Below are 26428 nucleotides of genomic sequence, written 5' to 3'. Positions count from 1 at the left end.
AACACCTTACTGAAGTCCATATAGATCACATCTACTGCTCTGCCCTCATCAATCCTCTTTGTTACTTCTTCAAAAAACTCTATCAAGTTTGTGAGACATGATTTCCCACGCACAAAGCCATGTTGACTGTCCCTAATCAGTCCTTGCCTTTCCAAATATATGTACATCCTATCCCTCAGGATTCCCTCCAACAACTTGCCCACCACCGACATCAGGCTCACTGGTCTATAGTTCCCTGGCTTGTCCTTATCACCCTTCTTAAACTGTGGCACCACATTAGCCAATCTCCAATCTTCCGGCACCTCACCTGTGACTATTGATGATACAAATATCTCAGCAAGAGACCCAGCAATCATTTCTCTAGCTTCCTGCAGAGTTCTCAGGTAGACTTGATCAGGACCTGGGGATTTTTCCATCTTTACCTGTTTGAAGACATCCAGCACTTCCTCCTGTGTAATATGGACATTTTGCAAAATGTCACCATCTATTTCCCTACAGTCTATATCTTCCATATCCTTTTCCACAGTAAATACTGATGCAAAATACTCATTTAGTATCTCCCTCATTTCTTGTGGCTCCACACAAAGGCCGCCTTGCTGATCTTTGAGGGGCCCTATTCTCTCCCTAGTTACCCTTTTGTCCTTAATATATTTGTAAAAACCCTTTGGATTCTCCTTAATTCTATTTGCCAAAGCTATCTCATGTCTCCATTTTGCCCTCCTGATTTCCCTCTTAAGTATACTCCTATTTCCTTTATCCTCTTCTCAGGATTCACTGGATCTATCCTGTCTATACCTGACATATGCTTCCTTCTTTTTCTTAGCCAACCCCTCAATTTCTTTAGCTATCTAGCATTCCCTATACCTACCAGCCTTTCCTTTCACCCTAACAGCAATATATTTTCTCTGGATTCTCGTTATCTCATTTCTGAAGGCTTCCCACTTTCTAGCTGTCCCTTTACCTGCAAATATCTGCCTCCAATCAGCTTTCAAATGTTCTTGCCTAATACCGTCAAAATTGGCCTTTCTCCAATTTAGAACTTCAACTGTTGGATCTGGTCTATCTTTTTCCATCACTATTTTAAATCTAATGGAATTATGGTCCCTGGCCCCAAAGTGCTCCCCCACTGACACCTCAGTCACCTGCCCTGCCTTATTTCCCAAGAGTAGGTCAAGGTTTGCACCTTCTCTAGTAGGTACACCCACATACCCAGAGATTCCATGTCCCAACCATCAGGATCACAAGAATGAAAGGCCACTACACGGTTTGTTAATATGCCTGCAGAGGGCTTGCCCCATCAATCTAAGGGGATTCCAATTGTACTTCCATGTTGAAAGACTGTGCTCACTTGCCTGCCTCAGTATCATCCACTTCTGTAGGTGGTGCTGTATGCCTGATATTACTGGGGCCCTTTGACTGGCACTGCAGCTTAAGAGCATTCGTAAAGGACAGTACGGGCACAAGCAACCCATCAGCAAGATGCCTCTGTTTAGAAGATAATGGTTCTGAAAGAGTTGATATTAGAGTCTGCATTGCTTCACCTAAAGTAATGATGTCCTAGATTCTTGAATAGAGAAATTGGGAGAATAACTCTGGACCTTGAATAAGATCAATGCTTATCTATTTCATTTATGTCTCCTAATTGTCTTTGTAACAATGTCTAACTAGCTAATGTGTCTTGTTATCATATGTTAACTACATTTAATTTCTTCTTTGTTAAGATTCTCTAATGGCTGTTCCTCTACCAAGGTAAATCAAACAAGCCTTTACTCCAATCTTGTTTGAGAAATGGTGGCATCATCCTTCTATGTGCAAATACCACATGATGAACAATAGTGGGCACCATGGCTTAATACTACAAGGTACAACTGTGGAAAAAATAATCCAATGGACTAAGGAAAAGAAACTTACAGAAGACCACATGAGTTTACAGCTTTAAAGACTTTATTGCTTTAAGAAGTACTCACATAGTTTGAAGCACTTAAAAGCAGGAACTTGTGAAAGACCAGTGAGGGAGAAATGATACTCCAAGCTAAGACCTTTATTTCAGACCTAGTAAAAAGTGTAGGAGGAGCAGTGTAAGCTAGGAAGAGGTCAAAGACTAGTCACACCTATTAGTTATTGAATTGGGAAGCAAGGATCTGTAGAAGAATTCCTAGTTTCCAATTCAACAAGGACAGCTGATGCATGGGAAGACACCACCTGCACATTCCCCTCCAAACCACACACCATCCATACTTATAAATATTTTGTCATTTCTTCAGTGTTGCTTGGTCAAAATCCTGGCATACATAGTGTCATAGAGCCATAGAGTCATACAGCACGGAAAGAGACCCTTCTGTCCAACTCATCCATGCTGACCAACTTTCCCAAACTAAACTCGTCCCACTTGCCTGCATTTGGCCCATATCCCTCCCAACCTTTCCTATTCATGTACCTGTCCAAATGTTTTTTGAATGTTGTTACTGTACTTGCATTTTCCACTTCTTTCTGGCAGTCCATTCCACACACGAACCACCCTCTGTGTGAAAATGTTGCCCCTCAGGTCCCTTTTAAATCTTTCTCTTCTCACCCTAAAATATTCCGTCTAGTTTTAAAATCACCCCAAGGAAAAGGCCTTCGACATTCACCTGACCTATGCCCCTCATGACTCTCTAATTGTTGGTCTACCTAGACTGCAGCAGTTCAAGAAGGAAGCTCATTTTAACCTTCTCAAGGGCAATTAGGATGGACAATAAATGCTGGCCTGATCAGTGATGCTCACTTTAAATGAAGGAATCAATAAAATGACAAGTTTGACAGAGAAGAATGCAAATAAGTATTTTGAAAAATTCTGATGTTACAAGTATTATGAGCTGAACTTATTGTGTCCACAGATTATAAGCCAATTTATATCAATTTTCTTTTGTTACTAGCCGATTTTAAAGAAGTGCATTATTCGCTGACCGAATTGAAACTGAGTTGAATCTTTGGGATACACACTTTAGTTATAAGTTTAGCATTGGCGTGTCTGCAAATTAGTTATGATTTTTGTCGCAGGTTTTGAATATCTTGACAGTCATTCATTTAATTACTGAGCACAGTCAGATTGTAAAGTGATCTCGCAAGATATAATGCTTACTTGAATCACTGCAAGAATGTATTTAAAATTATATTCTCTGTAGATGTATGAGGAACAAGTTATGAAATGCTACAGCTTGCCCACGATCTTTTGCTTATTGAGATATGTTTACTTGTAAAGTTGTCTCATTATTTAAAGTTGATCAATAATTGATACTTGCTCCATTTAACTTCTATGATTTACAACATCAAAAACTAACAAAATAAAAAGAAAATGAATTTACATTTATGAAAGAATAGGATTTGTCTCCCAAATCCACTGCACTGCTTTTTAATAGTGAAAGACTCTATTCAATGAACAGCAGAATACTGTCAGTTAATAACAATAGCTCAAATGCATCATGATTATCTATTGTTTTCTCCTTTTTGGCAGATCAGTTCTCCACATTAAGCTATATGTTAAAGTTACTGAGAACAGAACTTACCACAATGATTTCCTTTGGCAACTGCTACAGAAAAAAGCAGATCCTGTCAAGTGGATTAGGAATCTATTAAAGCAAGTGAGGGGAGGATATGACCTCTGACTTACCCCCAGGCCCAGTCATAAGGCATTCAAGAGGGATTTAGGGTATACGGTACAGGAAATAATTTGAAGATAATTGAGACATTTTTGTGCACGATAACAGCTAAAATGTTTAAGATCCGCCCTAATATGGTAGATAAAATTTTGAAAACCTGTCAATGTTGTAACTGAATCTTGACAAGTAAATAACCGAGGTAACATTTTATGTGAATAGGGGTTTATGTTTGGAATGTGGTTCAGTAAGTCTTAAAACAGTCAATGTGAACTTAAATTAGCATGGTATGCTTAACTCAAATAAAAAATAATCAATCAACAGCAAGTAAAGTGAACATTATCCAATTATACTCTTCACTTTTAAGAGTGTTATGACATTGCGCTATTTCCAAAATATTGAACATAAGAAGTTCTCAAAATCCAGATTATTGTGTATATGATACTGCTTGCATTTCTGAAAGTATTTTGTTGAGAAGAATCATGTTTATTTTAGATTTTTATCCAGATTTAAATTGCAAAGTGGTTTACTAACTTAAAGTATAAATCTCAATTCAACATAACACCCTTTCAGTTCGAGATTCCTGTTATTTAACTGTATGGATGACTATGCTTTACGTTAATTTATAGCTGCACAAAAAGACACTGATATGTGCATCTAAAAAGGTTTATTAACTTTATTGTTATTAGTCACTTCTCAACAAGTATGGTCTGTGAAAAAGAAACTCAATAAAAGCGAAATTGTCCATTGGGAGCTGTGATGATGAGATAATCAATACAGTGTAATAATTAAAAGTCTGATTATTGTAATGAAAATTGGCACTCCACAGACTAGCTAAAGTCAATTATAAAATGGATACAGTTATAATAGCCATCATAGGTTTGTAAAAGAATATAGAAAAAGATTGTGATTATTTAAATATTTCTCTAAGTTAGTTAATTTAAACTTCCAATGTCTGTTTCAGCATAAGCTTTCTACAGATAACTTGCATGATTTTCATTCTGTGGCAGATTAATTACCTCTCTTTCAAGACCACAATCATTATTCATCTCTTCAAACTAGTGCTTATTTTGCCCACATTCAGCTGTTTAAATCTGACCAATCAGGTCTTCATGCCTTCCACAGCATTTGAGGTTAGCTTAAACAAAGTCACAATTTCCTGTGCTTGTGACTTGAGAGCTTTATATTCACTTCTGTGCTCTTCAGCATGTCTGTGATATTTCTATTGGACAATTGCACCATCCTCTATGTACACATTTCTTTCATTGGTCAAATCAATACAAAGGCCCCTCACCTTATTCTGTTCTTACATTCCTGATGATGGCTACACTAAATACAGCACTGGCCTCTCTTCCTCGCTATCCCTCAACTACATAATCTCTGGAATTCCTTGTAGTGATTAGGACGAGATTGGCCATGTGGAACTCATTGAGTATGAGTTACAGATTGGGGCTGTTAACCTTGGCAAATCAGGGAGTCCGGGCTGACAGATATTAACAGGAGTGTCAGGGATTCACCCCACTCTAGGAACTGGCTCTGAGCTGACTAGTTAGAGTCTGTGTACTGTGCTTGTGTAAATAAAGGGTGACTTGGTGATGAGATATCAGCCTCCATGGAGTATTTCATTCCTCAAGGACCTGTTTTTGTTCACTCTGGTTCCGCATCTACAGTGTGATATCTGGCAATATAATCCACAGACATAGGTTCAGCTTATCCATATACACTGATATTTACTTTCCACCACTTCATTTCATGCTGACATTGCCTCAGTCTGTCTGTATTTATGCTTGACATCCATTTTCCAATAACAACATCCATTATCTTCAGCCGCTATCTCAAATTCTCTTCATGTAGCACGAATTCCATTCCACTAGCCAGTCCCTATCTCACACTAAATCAGACTGTTTGTAACCTTGCAATCCTATTTGATCCACAGATGAGCCTGTATTGCTCAATAAGACCAGGTACTGAAATGCTCAAACATCTCTTTTTTGCCTCCAGATTCAAAGCAGTCTTAATCATTCTCTACTGATTTAAACTTCTGATGCCCTGACCTCTCCTGGAACATTTCCTGCTCACTTTCTTTTCTTAATGACCTGCATTGCTTTCAGTCCATAAAAATCACAACATATTATAAAAACCGTCTTTAAACATCTTCATGATTTTGTTCTATCCTGTCTCTGTAGTCTTCAGAATCTCTGAAACTTGCAGAACCTTCTGAGTGCTGATCAAACTGAACTGTCACTTATGCACTGAAACCTTATCATAAACTCCAGAGAATAAACATTGTTATCTTTGCTTCAAAATTAACAACTGATACAAAGATATTAAATCATTTCTGCACTTTTTCAGCTGTAACAAAAGTCCAGATTAGCTGGGCTAATTTTCTGACAATTTTGGAAGAAGCTAAATATTAGTTCTCAATGTTAAACTTTGAGAAATAGCACTTTTCAGACTGCAAATTCTATTTTAAGACAGTTAAATGCATTTGGTGTTTCAAAGTGTCAGATTCAAGCCATATTGGAACAGTAATGATCCAAAGCTTTTGCAATTAGATAACAAAAAAGACAAAATGTAAGATTATTAAAGTACTATTAACAGCAAAATATTGAACATCAAATGTTATTTTTCAGGCATTGTATGCGCATTGTTGCTGAAAAATGTGTTCTGCACCCTTCATTTTAACTCAACCGCTATTATATTAAACTCAACTAATTTATCTTAATTACATTTCTTTCAGGAAGCAATACTGGAATGCTGCATAATCTTCTTTAGTCACAGTATGGAACCTCTGAATATAAAACACAGAAGGGTCACTGCAGAAAAAAAATGTTTGTTTTAATAGAGGAAATGCCAAGCCTTTGGCAATGTGGTGTCAGCTACTTTGCTTCCTGTGATGGGACTGACTCTTCGATTTGTTTCATGTTAGTGGTTGTTGATGACATTTGCTGCGTGAAAAACAATAAAGAATAATCAGTTTGTCCCTTTTTCTACACTGAAGTACATACCAATATTCAAAATAGTTTGCTAAAACAAATTTATACTGCAATTGTGTTATTTTCCTTTAAATTTTTCCTTTGAATTTATTTTCACCTATAACAGATTTCATACAATGCATTAACATTCATTTATGAGAACATGTAATTCTCACTTTTACAAGAACAATAGATCTCAAGAAAGCATAATTAATCCTGAGGAAGAAATAGATTAAAATGGTATTAGGCCAGTTGCTCCAACAACTGCAGTAATCTTTCACATAAGCTTAAAACTGGAGGTCACTTTGCAAACCTGTCACAATCCTAGGCTTTGCAGACATTTAATCACAATGCTCACATCAAATAGTGATGAAAGCTCACCTTGAAGACAAAAAGAATGCAGTGTACCTATGCCTGATCCAGTTTCATTCTAGATTGAACATAACTCCTGTCAGAAACTTGACCTTCAGAGATATGAAAAGTTGTTTCCTCATTCAGAGGTTCTGCTTTCCAGAAGTTCTTTGATGTACTCAAAAATAGGAAAGCTATATTTTTTATGAACTTTAACATTATTTGATTGACCTGATAGTGGTGACATGGCATCTGACAGTGCTAACAAATAAAAGGCACCTGCCCTTTAGTGTTACCAATCCTTTTTCATAGATGAAACAGCCAAAACCAGTATAATAAAAGGATCCTGTGAATTATATTTTATATTGGTAGAACTCCCCAATTACCCAGGACAAGAGCAAACTGAAGAAGGCTTGTGCTGTAGTAATTATGATAGCATGTTCCTATATCCAAGAAGATAAAAGCTTTCTAGGACTGAAAAGAGAAGGGAGTGAGAAAACTGGAAATTATAGATGTAGTATCAATTAAACCCAACATTAGTGTAGGAAACATAAGAATGTAGGAACAGGAGTAGGGTATTCAGTCCTTCCAACATGTTCCACCATTCAATGGCTAAATCTGTGGCCTATCTTCATATAGCTGCCTTTGGTTCATATCTCTGAATCCCTTTGTTTAATAAAAACATTATGTATTTCATAATTAAAATGACAACTGATATAGAATTAAGTACCATTTGTGAAAGTGAGTTCCAAACATCTATCACCCTATGTGTGCAGAAATGCTTCATAACATCTCTCCTGAATGCTCTTGCCCTAATTCTTAGATGTTGTCTCCAAGTTCTAGAACCCCCAACCATTGGAAATATTTTATCTGTATCTAGCCTGTCTTTTCCTGTTAATATAAAGAAGACTTTGATCAGATCACCCCTTAAACTTCTAATTTCTAGAGAAAGCTGGTTTAAGTTATATAATCTCTACTCATAACCTAACCCCTAATGTCCAGATATCATTCTTGGAAGCCTCCATTATACTCAAGGTGTAGTGACCAGATCTGCTCTCTGTCCTCTAAGTGGGTCTAAACAGGTTTTGTATAACTGCTCCACTGCTCTAAATGCTTCCCCCATGCTAAACGCAATAAAGACAGGATTCCCCTTGTCCTCACTTACCACCCCACCAGTTTCCACAACCAACTTATCATCCTTACATGCTTCTGCCAACTCTAATTCAGCCCTAAACAGTTCTTCCAGGTGAGACAGGGATTCACCTGCCTCTCCTCCAACTTAGTTTATGGTGCTCCCGATGTTGTCCTCTCTACATCGGGGACACCAAATGTAAACTCAGAGCACGTTTCACAGAGCGTCTCAGCCGGGCCTGCAGGGGCCAACCGGATCGCCCAGTCACTGCCCATTTTAATTCCCCTCTCCACTCCCTTTCCAACATGACCATCCTTGGCTTTCTCCATTGCCACAGTGAATCATATGCAAATTGGAGGAACAACAATTCAAATTCTGCCTGGACAGCCTACAACCCAGAGGATTAAACATTTAGTTCTTCAATTTCAAATAACCTCCCTTTCCTTCCCTTCCCCTGACTCCCTTCCCAGCCCCTGCCCCTCCCTTCCATTCCTCTGATCAACCCTTCCTTCCAGCTACAAACTGGATTCATTCCTCCCATCAACCAACCAGGTTGTACTTTCGACCCGTGTTCATCTAAACTCACCTCACCACCCCACTCATCCCCAACGCCCCTCCCCTCTTTATCTGCAGCTCCCCTTACACCCAACCCTCGTCCTTAATAAGGGTTATACCCAAAGTATTGACCTCTCTTCCTCCTAATGCTGCCTGGCTTGCTTTGATCTTCTAGCCTCCTGCTTCTCTTTTGCATAACTGCAGCATAATTTTTGCATCATTTTACGCTAATTGTCGAGATATAAAGGCTAGCATTCCATTAACTTTCTTGATTATTTTCTGCACCTATTCATGGTATTTTAAAGATCTAGGTACCTGAAGTTGCTTACATTGAAATCGATTTACCACAGTTTCATTTATTCGTCTAGTCTATTAATATCACTATCACTATCACAATCTACAATATTGACCAACTTTGGGTCATCAACAAACTTAGACATATGACTTTCTATGCCATCATCCAAGTCATTAATAACTAATGTAAATAACTGAGACCATAACACAAATCCTTGTGGGACATATCTTGCTAATTTGAGCAGCTATCCATTTCCCTACTTTCTGTCACCTGTCACACAACCATTTTCCCAGCCATGTCAACAATTTGCCCTCATTTCTATTGGCTTCTACTTTAGTTAACAATCTCTTATGTGGCACTTTATCAAATGCCTTCTGGAAGTCCGTACAAACAAAATTGATAGACATTTCTCTGTCCACTACATTAGTCACCTCTTCAAAACTTTTCATGAGGTCTGCTAGGCATGACCTACTTGTCATAAATCCATCCCAAATGGATTCTCTGCCTGATTACTGAAAATTTTGAGGTTTTCAGTTACCCCATTCTTGATTACAACAGGACTGTAATTCCCTGGTTTTCCTCTGTCACCCTCTCAAAAGGAGGGGCGGACTGACATGTGCAATTTTCCAATCCAGCAGGACCACTCCAGTATCTAGGGAACTCTGAAAGATGATAGTTATGGCACATATAATGTGCTGCTTTACTACCCTCAGATGGAAAATGTCAGGTCCTGGGTATTTGTCACTTCCATTAATTTTCTCATTATTCATACTTCACTTATAATAATTTATAACCTGTCCCAGATTCACCATTAATTTCTGTGGGACATCCAGCCGCTATCTTTCTTTGCTACTGTAAATACTGAGACAGAGTAATTATTCAACATCTGCCATTTTCCCATTCGTATTGATTTTGATGTCTCTTGCATTTTCCTTCCATAATCCCTTTTAGTAGTTCTTAGAAATGGCTTTGAGGCCATTTGCTACTTTTTGTCTCTATCCTATGCTGCTTTTTTTTTATTTATGTAAGCCCTTTCGCATCCTCCACAGTTGTTTTACCAATTAGCATATTTTCCCAGTTTACTGTGGACAGTTTCTATCTCATCTCATTAAAGACAGCCTTGCCTAAACCTTAAAGGAAAGTGGTAGAGTCTATTATAAACAATGTGATCATCTTCAACACCAAGATATAGGCTGACAGGTTTATTTTAAATTACAAGCTACCTGATGAAGGAGCAATGCTCTGAAAGCTTGTACTTCCAAATAAACCTGTCGGACTATAACATGGTGTTGTGGGATTTTTAATCTTGTCCACTCCAGTCCACCACTGGCACCTCCACATCAAAGAATGTGAATTATCAATGAGATTAGACAAAAAGTTATGTTCGACAAATTAACTGGAGTATTTTGAGACAAAAGCAGAAATTGCTGGTGAAGTTCAACAGGTCTGTCAGCTTAGAGTCATAGAGTCAAAGGGTCCTACAGCATGGAGTCAGTCCTTTTGGCCTAAACTAGTCCACACCGACTAAAATGTCCATCAACGCTAATCTTATTTCCCTCTACTTAGCCCATATTCTTCTCATTCTTTCCGATCCTTAAAATGACTTTTAAATGTTATTAATGTACCACCTCAACTATTTCTGCTGGCAGATCATTCCATATGTGTACCACCTTCTGTGTAAAAATGTTGCCCCTCAGGTTCCCTTTTATTCTTTCTCCTCTAACCTTAAATCAATGCCCTCTAGTCCTCGATTCCCAATTCTAGGAAAAAGACTTGAGTGCTTGACCTGATCCATGCCTCTAATGATCTTATATACCTCTATAAAGACCCCCTCAGTCTTCTACGGGCTCCAACGAAAAATGTCCTAGTTTATCCAACCTCTCTCCATAACTTAGACTGTTGAGTCCAAGCAACATGCTTGTAAATTTCTTTTGCACTCTTTCCAGTTTTATACCATCCTTCCTATAGCAAGGTGACCAAACTGAACATAATGCTCCAAACGCAGCCTCACCAATATCCTGCATAACTGCAACATAACATCCCAACTTCTATACTCAATGCCCTGACTGAAGAATGCCAGTGTACCAAAAGCCTTCTTCGCTGCCCTGTCTATCAGTGACTCCACTTTCAGAGAACTGTGAACCTGAACTCCAAGATCCCTCTGTTCTACCACACACCTTGAGGCCCTACCATTCACCATGAAGCTCTTATCTTGATTTGACTTTCCAAAACGCAAGACATCACATATATCTATATTAAACTCCATTTGCCCTTTCTTGGCCCAATTACTCAGCTGATCAAAGTCCTGCTGCAAGTTCTGATAACCTTCCTCACTGTCCACGATACCATCTATTTTTGTATCATCAACAAACTTACTAATCATACCTTGTACTTTCTCATCTAAATCATTGATATAGATAACAATCAGTCATGGACCCAGCACCCATCGCTGAGGCACTCCACTAGTCACAGGCCTCGAATCCGACAAGCATCCTTCCACTATTACCCTCTACTTCTTACCATCAAGCCATTTTTGTATCCAATTTGCCAGTTCACCCTGGAGTCCATGTGATCTAACCTTCCAGAGCAGCCTACCATGATGGAATCTTATCAAAGACCCTGCTGAAATCCATATTGACTATGCCTACCGCTCTGCCCACGTCAACCTTCCTGGTCACTTCATCAAAGAACTATAATAAATTTGTGAGGCATGATCTCCCACTCACAATGCCAGGCTAACTATTCCTAATCAAAGAATAAAAGCAAATTACTGCGGATGCTGGAATCTGAAACCAAAAAAGAGAAAATGCTGGAAAATCTCAGCAAGTCTTGCAGCACCTGTAAGGAGAGAAAAGAGCTGACGTTTCGAGTCTAACTGACCCTTTGTCAAAGCCTAATCAAAACCTGACTTTCCAAATGCATGTGTATCCTATCCCTCAGAATCTTCTCAAGTAACTTCCCTAACACAGATGGGTAAGCATCTGTGGGAAGAAAGCAGAGTTAGCATTCTGAGTCCAGTGACTCTTCTTTAGAACTGTTATCCATCAGTTGATGAATTTCACCAGCAATTTCTGTTTTTGTTTCAGATCTCCAACATCTGCAGTTCTTTATTCTATTTTAAAGTATTATGAGTACGTAACTAATAGAATAGTTAAGCGAGACCCAGTGGATGTGAAGTTTTAGAAAGGTTTTGAAAACCCCTTAAGAGGCGAGCGTACAAAATTAAATCACATGAGTTTGGAGGTAGTATACTGACAGAGAATTTGTTAGCAGACAGGAAAGAAAGGGGAAATAAATGGGTCTTTTCCAGACCGAAAGGTAGTGACTAACAGTGTTTCGTAGGATTCAGTGCTTGGGTTCCAGCTGCTCACAATATATATCAATGATTTAGATGAAGGAATTAAATATAATGTTTCCAAGTTCACTGGTGCCAAAAAAAAACTAGTTAGGATTGTGAATAGTGAGAAAGATGTAAAAGGTTACACAACAATTGGGCAAACTGAGTGGGTGGGCAAATACATGACAGAATGCAATATAATGTGGATAACTGTGAAGTTAGCCACTTTGGTAAGAAATACAGAATGCCACAGTATTATTTAAAATGTGAAATACTGACATACAAAGTGGCATGTGTGTCTTTGTAGGCCAGTTACTGAAAGCAGGCAAACAAGGTACAATAAGCAGTTAGGAAGACAAATGGTATGTTAGTATTTATTGCAAGAAACTTTGAGTGCAGGAACAAGGATGCCCTAATGCTGCTGCACAGGGCCTTGATGAGACCACACTTGGAGCACTATGTGTAGTTTTGGTCTCATTATCTAAGAAAATATTTACTTGCCATAGAGGAAGTACAGTGAAAAATCATTCGATTCCTGGGATAGCACAATTATCATATGAGAGGAGATTGAGTTGACCAGGCCAGTATACACTGGAGTTTAGAAGAGAGGGGAACTCATTGAAACATATAAAATTCTGATCAGACTGTGGAGACCAAATGTCAGGATGCTGTTTCACCTGTCTGAAGGGATCTCAAACATGGATGGCCATCTCAGGATAAGACCAAATAAGACTGAGATGAGAAGAAATTTCTTCCCTCAGAGTGTGGCGAACTTGTGGAATGCTCCACTTAAGTCAATTAATATATTCAAGGAAAAAATAGTTGATTTCTAGCCACTAATGGCATCAAGGGGTGTTGAGAAATCGAGCCAAAACTATGGTGCTATGACAGAAAATCTAACAATCGTTTCAGTAATGGATTTTTATCTTTCTTTGCACTAACATTTTTTGTTGATTTTTAGGAATATTTCACTATATTTTCCAACAGCAGCAAATATTGTAATATCTCATATTTTTAATTAGATGGTTTTTTGTAAAACTAATTATGTTTTCTAATAGAAATACCCAGTCATAAAAACATGGAAAGAGGCTTAGAGAGGCTTAATGGACAAAATGGCCTACGCCACTCTTACTTTCCATGTTTTTATGACTGGGTATTTCTATTAGAAAACATAATTAGTTTTACAAAAAACCATCTAATTAAAAATATGAGATATTACAATATTTGCTGCTGTTGGAAAATATAGTGAAATATTCCTAAAAATCAACAAATTTTTGAACATTCTATGAGTAACAACCACTAATTTACTCATTCTAACAATCGTTTCAGTAATGGATTTTTATCTTTCTTTGCACTAACATTTTTTATTTATTTATTTCCTTTCTAGTGGGTGATAATTCTGGATGAGGTGTGTTTATTTTACACCTTGGAAATATGCAGAACTTACACAATGTTGTGGGTAAGCTACCTTTAATTCAACTACTTATTAAGAAATCTCATAGACAAACAATTACTGAAACAATTATTTAAAAGTAACAGCATGTAGCAACCAAAGTAAGCTCTTTTGAGTGATCAAGTTAAGATTCACAACCCAGCTTAGCTACAACCTAATTAATTATGGGAGTTAGCTATGATTCTAAACAACAGTGTCTGTCGCTGGGTGTCCAAGGTTCGATCCTTGTGCACTATTGTTCTTTGAAGTACTGCTGGAGTTGAATCCTTATACAATTTACTGTCATTTAAGTTTATGGTGTAACATTATTAACGATCTATTAGATTTTTCCATCCAAAATATTGATTCTGCCTCTGGTGCTATTATCTCTGGACCAGCCCTCCTGTCAGAAGTAGGTTCCCTGTTTCTTGTTACATTTGGCCGAGCTGCCTGTGTAAAGACACAACTATCATGCAGTTCACTCCTGCATGGGAATCAGTTATACTTATGGCAGCCATTTAGCAAGCAGTTGTTAAAACAGTTTTGTTCATGCAGCGTTGACTCCTTCTCCGCCCATGCATGGCTAATTGCTTTCAAATTCCTGTATAACAGTTTGTCCTTGTCTCTCAACAGTTCATTTATTGCTGCTTCTTTCAATCCATGAACAGTTATTAAATTTCTGAAGAATAGGTGATCGCAACTAAGTCTAAAGAGGACCTTTATTCAATCAATTAAAATATGGCCACATCTGCTGACGTCAGTTCATGTATGCTATGCATCACTTAAATTCGCTCATGTATGCAGTACTCTGAAGGTTTTATATAGGTTCTTTATTGACTCTTAGCATTTAACTTCCATACACCTATACTTAGAATTCCATTACTCCTTGCTAGGAATTTATTAACTTCAAATGTCCTAAGTATCTGTATCCATGTACTCCCAAAACCCTTTGCTCTTCCACAGCACTGAGGCTACTTCCATTAAGAGTGTAATTAGTCTTGTTTTCATTAATCTAAATGCATCTGGTTGTGCTGATTTACTTTTTAAACCAGTCCCTCATTTCATAATTATACCTTTGCAGTCTTCTTTGATCTTTTAAATAACAAATTATATATGCTATATCATCTGTGAATTTTGGCACTACTCCCCTCCAGGCCTAGGACAAAATATGCACAGTAATCTCAAAACCTTGTAAGACACCACTTCAAAACACTGAATAATTGCACTGCACTGCTACTTTCTGCTTTATCCATTCTAGCCATGTTGAAGTTGAATTTCAGGTTAAGTAACTAAACTTCCCACCAGTGTGTATCCAACACCAGGTATAATATTAAAGGGATGTGTGAATGGAGGCCAGTTATTTTTTACTAACGTCGGAAATAGAAAGAAAGCAATGAATGAACTGTTACTATCCTAGCTGTCAGGAAATTAGCATCACCAGAGTCCATGTCACCAGCACATTCTTGGTTGGGCAGAATAGAAAAATCAACAATTCTCATCCCAGTAAATATTTGTAAAAGGAGAATATATAGAACGTAGAACATTACAGCGCAGTACAGGCCCTTCGGCCCTCGATGTTGTGCCGACCTGTCATACCAATCTGAAGCCCATCTAACCTACACGATTACATGTATGTCCATATGCTTGTCCAATGATGACTTAAATGTACCTAAACTTAGCGAATCTACTACCGTTGCAGGCAAAGCATTCCATACCCTTACTACTCTCTGAGTAAAGAAACTACCTCTGACATCTGTCCTCTATCTATCACCCCTCAATTTAAAGCAATACCCCCTCATGCTCGCTGTCCCCATACTTGGAAAAAGGCTCTCCCTGTCCATCCTATCTAACCCTCTGATTATCTTATATGTCTCTATTAAGTCACCTCTCAACCTTCTTCTCTCTAACGAAAACAAATGAAGATATTAAGGCTCTCAACAAGAATAAGAAGGAGGCATGTGTTAGGTATGGTCGACTGGGATCATGTGAATCTCTTGGAGAGTATAAGAACTGTAGGGGCATTCTTTACAGGGAAATCAGGAAGGCACACCGAGATCTCTCTGCTCATCTACACTACCAAGAATCTTACCATGAGCCCAGTACTTTGCATTCCGGTTACTCCGACCAAAGTGAATCACCTCACACTTGTCCGCATTAATCTCCATTTGCCACCTCTCAGTCCAGCTCTGCAGCTTATCCATGTGTCTCTGTAACCGACAACATCCTTCGTCCCTATCCTCAACTCCACCGACCTTAGTGTCGTCTGCAAATTTACTAACCCGCCCTTCTATGCCCTCATCCAGGTCGTTTATAAAAATGACGAACAGCAGTGGACCCAACACCGACCCTTGCGGTACACCACTAGTAACTGGACTCCAGGATGAACATTTCCCATCAGCCACCATCCTCTGTCTTCTTTCAGCAAGCCAATTACTGATCCAAACTGCTATATCTCCCACAATGCCATTCCTCCGCATTTTGTACAATAGCCTACTTTGGGGAACCTTATCTAAAATATTTTATTATGTATCTCTAAACAAGGGGACTTGAACCAGGCCTCCTGGATCGTTGGTAGGGATACTACACAAGTCATCATGTCAGAAGTCAGATAACAGCAGGTTATAGTTCAATAGGCTTATTTGAAATCACAGACTTTCAGAGCATTGTCCCTTCATTGGGTGACATGAGAGAGAAGCACACAGCCACAGACATTATAGGCATAGCGATCATTGGGCAGAGAGATTAAAAGATCAGACAAATGGTCTGAGTGGAGTGTTGACAGGTCGAATAATAGGTATCTGGAGGTGTTCAAGAGTGTCAGACAGTGTGAGCAAAGTGTCAACACCTGAGTAACATGACATACTTTCTCCACTTCAGTGAAGGGTACTCTATTAGATGTACCCTGTGTCTGTCTTCTGAGGAGGTCATTGAGATTTTTGCTGTGGTTCATCAGAACTGGTGATCGATGAGTTGAGCATCATATCCCATTCTTATGAGGGTGTCCTTCAAAATATTTAAGAGTCCATTGCATTCCTTCTCATCTGAGCAGATCCTATGTAAATGCAGGGCTTGTCCATAGGAAATGGCTTCTTTAACATGTTTAGGATGGAAACTAGAGAAGTGCAGCATTGTGAGGTTATCCATGGGCTTGCTGGAGAGTGAGGTATTGAGGTGTCAGTCCTTAATGGAGATACGTGTGTCCAAGAATGAGACTGATTCTGAAGAGTAGTCCATGGTAAGGCTCACGGTGAGATGAAACTAATTGTTATCACTATGTAGTTATTTCAATGATTCCTCATCATGAGTCCAAAGGAAAAACAAGTTGTCGTTGTTTCTGGTGTACAATGTTGGTTGGAGGTCCTGTGCAGCAAAGAAGTCTTGCTCAAACTTGAGCATGGAAATTTTGGCATATTTGGTCCCCACAGCTGTTCCGTGTGTCTGGATGAAGAACTGGTTGTCGAAGGTGAAGTCATTGTGGCCAAGGATGAAGCAGAGGGGTTGTAACTTGGCATCTTGAAATTGGCAATTGTTGTTGTTGAGTACTGAGGCTGTTGCAGCAATGCTGTTATCATGGGGAGTGCTGGTGCAGAGTGCCAAAACATCTATTGTGACGAGGAATGTTCATGGTTTCACTGGTCTGTGAATGCTGAATTTTTGTCAGAAATCTGTAGGGTCATGATAGAAGCTGGGGGTTCCTTGTACAGTGGGTTTCAAGATGCCTTTGATCCAGGGTCCTGTTGCCTGATATGATTGGCCAACCAGGTGTGTTCAGAGGTAGTAGAAATCTCCTATGCGAGAAGTACATGGGATGAGAGTGCATGGGATACACTGAGGTCTGGATCAAAGGTCTTTATTAATCTGTTGAGTTGACAGATGTGTTCTTTGGTCAGATTGACAGGTAATTGTCTGTAGTGTTCCTGATTGTTTAGTTGTTGGTACATTTCTTTGTAGTAGTCCATTCTATTCTGTATGACAATGGCTCCTCTTTTGTCTGCTGGTTTGATGACAATGTTGGTCTTTAGAGTATGGGTGATGCTGCATTGTGCTTGGATGATGTTCTGTGTTATCTTGTGAGCATGGCAAGTGTATCTGGCATTAACACATCTCCTGATGGCTTGAGCATTCGTGCCACAGAAAAGAACTGCAACAATATCCTCAGAAGACAGACACAGAATACAACTGATAGAGTACCCTTCATCATCCAGTACTTCACTGGAGCAAAAAACTGCCCTATGTTCTTCGCAGCCTTCAACATGCCATCAGTGATGATGAACATCTTGTTGAGATCATCCTTATGCCCCCATTTCTTGCCTTCAGACAACCACCAAACCTTAAACAGATTATCATTTGCAGAACTACTCGGCTTTCAGGACAACATCAACCACAATACTACACAATCCTGCCATGGCAATCTCTGCAAGACATGTCAGATCATGGGAATACTACCCATCATGTACATGGCAGATATTCATGTGACTCGGCCAATGTTGTCTACCTCATACACTGTAGGCAAGGATGCCTGAGGCATGGTATATTGGCAAAACTGGGCAGACACTACGACAACAGATGAATGGACACTGTGCAACAATCAGCAGTGTGTTGCTGGAAAAGCACAGCAGGTCAGGCAGCATCTGAGGAGCAGGAGAATCAACGTTTCAGGCTAGAGCCCTTCATCAGCAACCGGTGGAGAAAGATCTCACTTTCTCCACTGCACAACAATCGCCAGACAAGGATGTTCCCTCCCAGTCAGGGAACACTTCAGCTATCAAGGGCATTCAGCCTCCGAACTTCAGGTAAGTGTTCTCCAACGCAGCCTTCAAGATACACAATGATGCAGAATTGCCAAGCAGAAACTGATGGCCAAGTTCATGAAGACGGCCTCAGCTGTGATCTTGGGTTCATTTTGCGCTACATGTAATCCCAACACATTGTTCTGTATCTGTAAAATCTTCCTTACTGTCCTGTTTTGATATCAAAACCTTAATAAGTTGCTATAATCTCTCTATTGTAACTGTTTGTACAGTGTTGGATTACTTATCACTTTGGTTAGACCCTCGGCATGTGACTCTTATACCTATTATTTTATTCCAGTTATTTAGTTTGTTTCCAGCACCACCTTATTTTTAATTTTTTGTAAGTACCTCTCTGCCTTATTTAATAAAATTATAGGTCATCCCGTTGCTTGTTGTTCAGCTGTTGACATTTTATTCACGCTGTTTGACACTCTTGATGACCTACAGATATCTATTATTCAACTTATCAACACTCCATTCACACCATTTGTATGATCCTATGATCGCTCTGCCCATTCATCTCTATAAATTCTGTGCCTGTATGTTTTTTTCTCACTTCACCTAACAAAGGGGGAACACTCCAAAAACTTATGATTTCAAATAAACCTGTTGGACTATAACCTGCTGTCATCTGACCTCTGACCATGTCCACCCTAGTCTAACACCGGCACCTCTACGCCATGACACCATTACAACCCTCAAAAAGATCTTTTAAAATAAGCTTTCTAACATGATTTCCCTGTTTCACATCAAAGTGGACATTTGCTTGAATGCACTCTTAAAACCTAAACTGTTCCTACAAACAAAAAGGGATGCATTATCTGCCTGCTACTGATTCATCTGAACACAGACAGATAATCTTTGACTTCAAAATAGCTTGCCAGATGATAATAATTGTATTTCTGATTTCTCTGCAAGGATTTAACAGGCTAGTCAAATTTATTGACAGTGGTTCAACAATAGCATAATTAAGTCAGTAAGCAAGGTAGTAATTTATATCAATTATTGGTGGGTACATATCATTAATTGTAAAACTACAGCAATTACCAAATCATTACATGGCATGCTTACCTGGACACTATTAATGGTTAATTTTAATTTCTGCTACACCTCAAAAGCAGATGTACTTGTGATTTAACAGAATGTCAAACAAGGCCATGATCGATTCCTCCGGGTGCCTGCCCATTTATGGAACAGGATTATTTTCTGCAAAACAGGTCAGAGCTTCATTGATTTTGCAGGCTTGAGGCCTGGGCAAAACTCTTCTAATACTGAAGGCTGTCTGCTGATTATTTTTAAAATTTGAATGGCAAAAGTCTAGAGGGCAATAATTGTTGATAAAAGTGACCCATCAATGTCAATGGAAGATTATATATTAGTAAAACCATATTTTGAATCAAACACATTACCACTGATGATACTGCCTGGGTGGCGGCTGAAGTGGATCTGATGTGGTGTCTGTGGGCTGCCTGTGTCTGGCTGTGTTCCTGTCCTCACGACTCTCAGATGGATTACTTGAGTCATCATACAGACTTAGGCTGGACTTCCAGGTTACTTTTAAACAATATTTATTAATAGACTGCACGTAATAGTATGGCTACAAAGCAGCATGCTCTCTGCTTTAAAGGAGCCAATAAGAGTTAAGTGAAAATACTTGAGCTCACCTTCCCATACCACAGTTATTAACTAACCTCCTGATGACATTACTGGCTATTCCTCTGTACTATGGAGACTCGGAGTGGCGACCTTAGACCAGGCTGCCAGGGTCTGGTGGAGTAGCCTCCTTTGCCAGTCCTTCGGGGAAGAAAACTCCTCTCCTTTGCAATACCCCCTCAACTGGGGCCTGGAAGTCCCTGTTGGAAAATTACAGTGCCATCTTTCACTTCTCCTCCATATTTAGACTCTGCCTTGACCAAGCAGGGCAACCTTAGAATGACAGTGCTCATCAGGGCGGCCAGCAGCTTTTTAAATATGGCCCAGGTACCAGGGATCCTAGTTTATTGTTGGATATCTGCTGAGTGATGTGGAATTCTGTGTGTTTAAATGGGGCTAGGACTCAACATGAGGAATGCCTTGGGATGGGTTAGATAGTTAATGAAGCACATTTGGTACATAATATGGGAATAAAATCTCCCTAGGAATCAAAGCAAGAGTGCCTCCAAAAGATTCAATTCTAATTTGCATTTGGATAAAAAATGTAGCATTCAGTCTATTGATTCTGCTTGCCTTGGGAGAAGAGAGATTTGGGAGGTGTTAATTGACAGAGATATTCAAAATCTTGAGGCATTTGATTTGAGTAGACAGGAAGGAACTGGTGGAAGGATTGTAAACCAAAGAAAATGAATTTGAGCTGATTGGATTAGGTCACTCCCTCTTGCAGAGGACTGGCACCTGCATGATGGGTTGAATGATCTCCTGCCCGGAAACTATTCTATGATTCTAAAGCATTTTACAGGAGCATAATCAAACAGAAATTGATACTGATCCAGAGAAAAGACCAAGAGCTTCATCAAGGTTTTAAAGGTGTGTGTTAAAGAAGTGAAAAATAGACTTAAGTGTAGGGCAGCACAGTGTCACAGTGATTAGCATTGCTGCCTCACAGCACTAGGAACGTGGGATCAATTCCAGCCTTGGGTGACACTCTGTGTGAAGTTTGCACATTCTCCTTGTGTCTGAGTGGGTTTCTGCCAAGTGTTCCAGTTCTTCCCACTGTCCAAAGATATGCAGGCTAGTTAGATTGGCCACATGTATTTCTCCATAGTGTTCAAGGATATATGGCAAGGTGAGAAATCTGGGGTTACAGGGCTGGGTCTGGATGGGATGCTCTTCACAGGATTGGGGCAGATTCAATGGCAGAATGGCCTTTTTCTACACTATATGTATTCTCTGATTCTTAGGGTCAAAATAGCTGATGTCAACAATGAAAAGGGCAATTGATATGAGAAAACAGCTTAGTAGGAACATGCAGATCTCAGAGAGTTTGGTGTAGGAACAGGTTACAGAGATAGGGAGAGGCAAGTTATGAAGAAACTTGAATGCAAGGATGAGAATATGTAGACAACATTAATGGCCTGCATTTCTGCCATAACAGAAAGCCTATCCATCATGGGAAAATGGCAGATGAATTCATGAGTTATCCCAACCCAAAAGATGACTCTTCTCATTTTGATGAAGGTATGAATGAATTCAGGTCATGAATTGTAAGTGAGAATTTTATGGATGCAACTAACCACTTAAACATCAGTTTCTTTACTGAATTAGGATTTTCATAGTTTTGGGCTATGTAACCAAAGTGTGCAGATTAGGCCTGGTACGAGCAGGTCTGAACGTTCTGCATTGGTTTGGATAACCACAGCACGGCATTGAAGAGGAAAGGCTTCGGGTCTGGTACTGGAATGTCTTTGATGAGGGGAGGCGGGGGTTGGTGTGGATGGCAGTAGGTTGCCCTTAGTGGAGTTAAGCAAGTCTTCAGTAGAGATAAGGTCCTTCAGAGTTGGTAAGGTGATCTTTAGTATTATTAAAAGTGGGCATATATGTGTAAAAAATGTGTAAACCCATTAACGTCAACAGAACTATTAAAAAGAATTTGTCAATAAGACAAATAGGGAATGATTGCATGCTATTTCACTCCATGGAGTCGACTACTGGATGGTTGCTACACAATATATTTTACAACGATCGATTGTCAATGTGGGATGCCTTCTATTTCACAAGTTCGTAGGCAATTATAAGTGGTTAGATCTAGAGCAATGAATGAATTACAATGCTTGCTGTTTTAAGAGATTGTGTACTTGAATGAAATGATTGTTCCCCTGTTGTTAATTGAAAGAATTCAAATATTGTAATTTTTCAAGTAGAAATGATCAAATAAATAATTCTCAAGAAGTTAAAAGCAGCTTGTGCAATTTATAGAGAATGTGAAGCAAACTCTTAAACGAGAATGAAAATCTTTAGATGATGGGAAGCATCAGCTTGAGGTTATGAAAATGTTAGGTATTTATGAATTAGGAGAAGAAGTAAGCCTCAGTACCCTTCAAGCCTGCTCAGCCATTCAGGAAGAACATTGCTGATCTGATTACTCCATATTCCAACCTACACCATTAACCTTGCACATCATTTCCTGTCATGTATCTATCTACCTCTACCTTAATAATATTCAATGATTTTGCTTCCACTGTATTTCGAGGAAGAACATTGCAAAATTTCATGATGCTCTGTGAGGAAAGAATTCCCCTTATAGAACATCAAACAGTACAATACGAGAACCGGTCCTTCGCCCCACCATGTCTGTTCAATCATGATGCCACTCTCCATGAATTCCACCTGTCTGCACATGGCCAGTATCTCTCTATTCCTGCCTGTTCATGTGTCTGTCTAAATGTTTCTTAAACTGTCCTGTTGTATCTGTTTCCACCACCTCCCCTGGTAGTGCATTTCAGGTACCTACCACACTCTGAGCAAAAAAACACTTACCTCACACATCTCCTTTAAATTTTCTTCCCCTCACTTTAAAACTATGCCCACCCTGGGAAAGACTCTGACTAACCACCCCATCCATTCCTCTCATAATTTTATATACTTCTATCAGGTGATCCCTGAACCTCTGGCACTCCAGCAAAAACAATCAAGTTTGCCCAATCTTTCCTTTTAGTTAGTACACTCTAATCCAGTTAACATCCTGGCAAATGACTGATACACCCTCTCCAAAGTCTCCACATCCCTCCCAAAGTATGGTTACCAGAGCTCCGAAAGCATTCTAAGTAAAGTTTTATACAACTGCATCATGACTTGCCAACTTTCTACTCAATGCCCTGACCGATGAAGGTAAACATGCCACATGCCTTCTTTACCACCTTATCCAGTTGTGTTGCCACTTTCAGAGAGCTATGGCCTTGCACCCCAAGATTCCGCTATATACCAATTCTCCTAAGGGTCCTATCATTTACTGTACGCTGTCTTTTTGCATTTGATGTCCCAAAATGCATTTCCTTACAAAGTCCAGATTAAACTCCATCTGCCATTTCTCCAACCAACTTTCCAGCTGATCTATATCCTATCTTTTGACATCATTCTTCACTATCCACAGCTCCACCGATTTTTGTGTTGTCTGTAAACTTACTAATCAGACCACCTTCGTTTTCAAGTAAATCATGTGTACAGACCACAAACAACACAAGTCCCAGCACTGATCCTTCTGGAGCACCTCTAGTCACTAAAAAACAACCCTCCACAACTACCCTTTATGAAAGTCCTGATGAACGCTTTTGTCCGAAACGTCGATTTTCCTGCTCCTCGGATGCTGCCTGACCTGCTGTGCTTTTCCAGCACCGCTCTAATCTAGACTCTGATTTCCAGCACCGTCAGTCCTCACTTTTGCCTAACTACCTTTTATGACCAAGCCAATTAACCAACTTACCATAGATCCCATATGACTTAACCTTCTGGACCAGCCTACCATCAGTGATCTTGTCAAGTTCGTCAGTAAAACCTATGTTAAATGCTTTAATTAAGTACACAACATTCACTGCTCTACCATCATCAATCATCTTCATCACTTTCTCAGAAAACTCAATCAAGTTTGTGAGACAAGATCTCCCCTGCACATAGATATGCTGGCCATCCCTAATAAATCCACCTTTTTTCCAAATGTGAGCATACCCCCTCCCTAAGAATCTTCTCCAATCCTTTCCCTGCCACTGGTGTAAAGCTCACCAACCAATAATTTCCTGGACGAGTCCTGTTATCTTTCTTAAAGAAAGCAACAATGTTGGCTATACTCTAGTCTTCTGGGACCTCACCTATGGCTGATGAGTATGCAAAGATCTCTAACAAGATCCCAACAATCTCTTCCCTTGTCTCCCTCAGCATCCATCGTGCATCCATCCATCCATCCATAGATTCCATCGTGTCCTGGGGATTTATCTATCTAAATGATATTCAAGACATCCAATGCCTTCTCCTCCTTAATGTGGACAAACTCCTCCCTAATCCTATCTTACCTAATCTTATACATATGTCAAATGAGTGACCCCTTACATTCCTCTTCTAACAACTAACCAATCACAGATATTAGTATAGAAAATCTCTGAACTGCTTCTGATGCACTAATGTTCTTCCTTAAATAAGGTGACAAATACCAGTACTCCAGATGTGATCTTACTAGTTCCTTGCATAACTGAAGCAGAACATCCCTACTTTTGTATTCAATTCCCCCTCACAATATATGCCTAATTAGTTGCTGTATCTGCATAATAATATATTGTGATTCATGCATGAGGACCCCTTACACCTAAGCTCTGAAATCTCGCAAACATACATAATACGTATTTTTAATTCTTCCTGCTAAAATAGGCAATTTCACATTTTTCCTATGATATTCCATTTGCCAGATCTTTGTCCAAAACATGGACATGAAATATTAACTCTGTTTTCTCTCCACAGATTCTGCAACCTGCTGAGTTTTTCCTGCAATTTAAATTTTTATATCCTTTTGTAGTCCCTCTATGTACTCCTTTGTAAATTGCTTTTCCTCCATGCAAGTTCCTCCTTCTTTCTTCCATCATGTATTCGTTAAATCTTGACCTATGCTAGAAGAATACACTTACATCATAAATAAATCCAGCAGACGGACTGGTTCAAAGAGTTCATTTAATATCTGATACGTTTAGACATACTTTCCTTCACTGGAATCAAAGAGATGTACAGCACCGAAACAAACCCTTCGGTCCAACTCGTCCATGCCGACCAGATATCCCAACCCAATCTAGTCCCACCTGCCAGCACCTGGTCCATACCCTTCCAAACCCTTCCTATTCATATACCCATTCAGATGCCTTTTAAATGTTGCAATTGTATTAGCCTCCACCAATTCCTCTGGCAGCTTATTCCAAACACGTACCATCCTCTGCGTGAACAAGTTGATCCTTAGGTCTCTTTTACATCTTTCTCTTGTCACCCTAAACCTATGCCCTCTAGTTCTGACTCTCCCACCCCAGGAAAAAGACTTTGCCTATTTATCCTATCCATGTCCCTCATGATTTTATAAACCTCGATAAGTTCACCCCTCAGCCTCCGACACTCCAGAGAAATCAACCCTAGCCCATTCAATTTCTCCCTATAGCTCAAATCCTCCAACCCTGGCAACATCCTTGTAAATCTTTTCTGAACCCTTTCAAGTTTCACAACATCTTTCTGATAGGAAGGCGACCAGAATTGCATGCAATATACCAACATTGGCCTAACCAAAGTCCTGTACAGCTGCAACATGACCTCCCAACTCCTGTACTCAATACTCTGACCAATAAAGGAAAGCATACCAAACGCCTTCTTCACTATCCTATCTACCTGCGACTCCACTTTCAAGGAGCTATGAACCTGCACTCCAAGGTCTCTCTGTTCAGCAATAGTCCTTAGGAGCTTACCATTAAGTGTATAAGTCCTGCTAAGATTTGCTTTCCCAAAATGCAGCACATCGCATTTATCTGAATGCGATCCATCTGAATCCATCTGCCACTTCTCAGCCCATTGGCCCATCTGGTCCAGATCCTGTTGTAATCTGAGGTAACCTCACCTTCATTCCCCTACGCTCCCAGATTAACGAATTCAACTCACGTTGAACAATTCCTCCGCTGCCTTCTCCTCCGCTGGGCGGAAGAATTGTTCGATGTCTCGCCGTGTGTTGAATTCTTTTATCTTAGCCTGTTAGGCACACCCTCCTCATTCCTGAAGAAGGGCTTATGCCCGAAACATCGATTCTTCTTCTCCTTTGACGCTGCCTGACCTGCTGCGCTTTTCCAGCAATACATTTTTAAGCTCTAACCCTCTTCGCTGTCCACTATACCTCCAATTTTGGTGTAATCTGCAAACTTACTAAATGTACCTCTTATGCTCGCATCCAAATCATTTATGTAAATGACAAAAAGT

The 26428-nt window shown here is 39.5% G+C and overlaps 1 long non-coding RNA gene across 1 annotated transcript; it reads right to left on the bottom strand.

Annotated features, from left to right (window-relative positions):
• Positions 1 to 6212: 6212 nt before the first annotated feature.
• On the bottom strand, positions 6213 to 19995 carry LOC122552033. The gene is made up of 3 exons (XR_006312272.1): positions 19915 to 19995; positions 19577 to 19711; positions 6213 to 6583 (listed from the first exon to the last, which is right to left on the bottom strand). It is a non-coding gene; the product is annotated as an uncharacterized LOC122552033 (long non-coding RNA).
• Between the last annotated feature and the right edge of the window lie 6433 nt (positions 19996 to 26428).

Source organism: Chiloscyllium plagiosum, chromosome 7 (genome assembly GCF_004010195.1).
Source record: "Chiloscyllium plagiosum isolate BGI_BamShark_2017 chromosome 7, ASM401019v2, whole genome shotgun sequence".
NCBI lineage: Eukaryota > Metazoa > Chordata > Chondrichthyes > Orectolobiformes > Hemiscylliidae > Chiloscyllium > Chiloscyllium plagiosum.
This window is presented reverse-complemented; position numbering and strand designations above follow the sequence as displayed.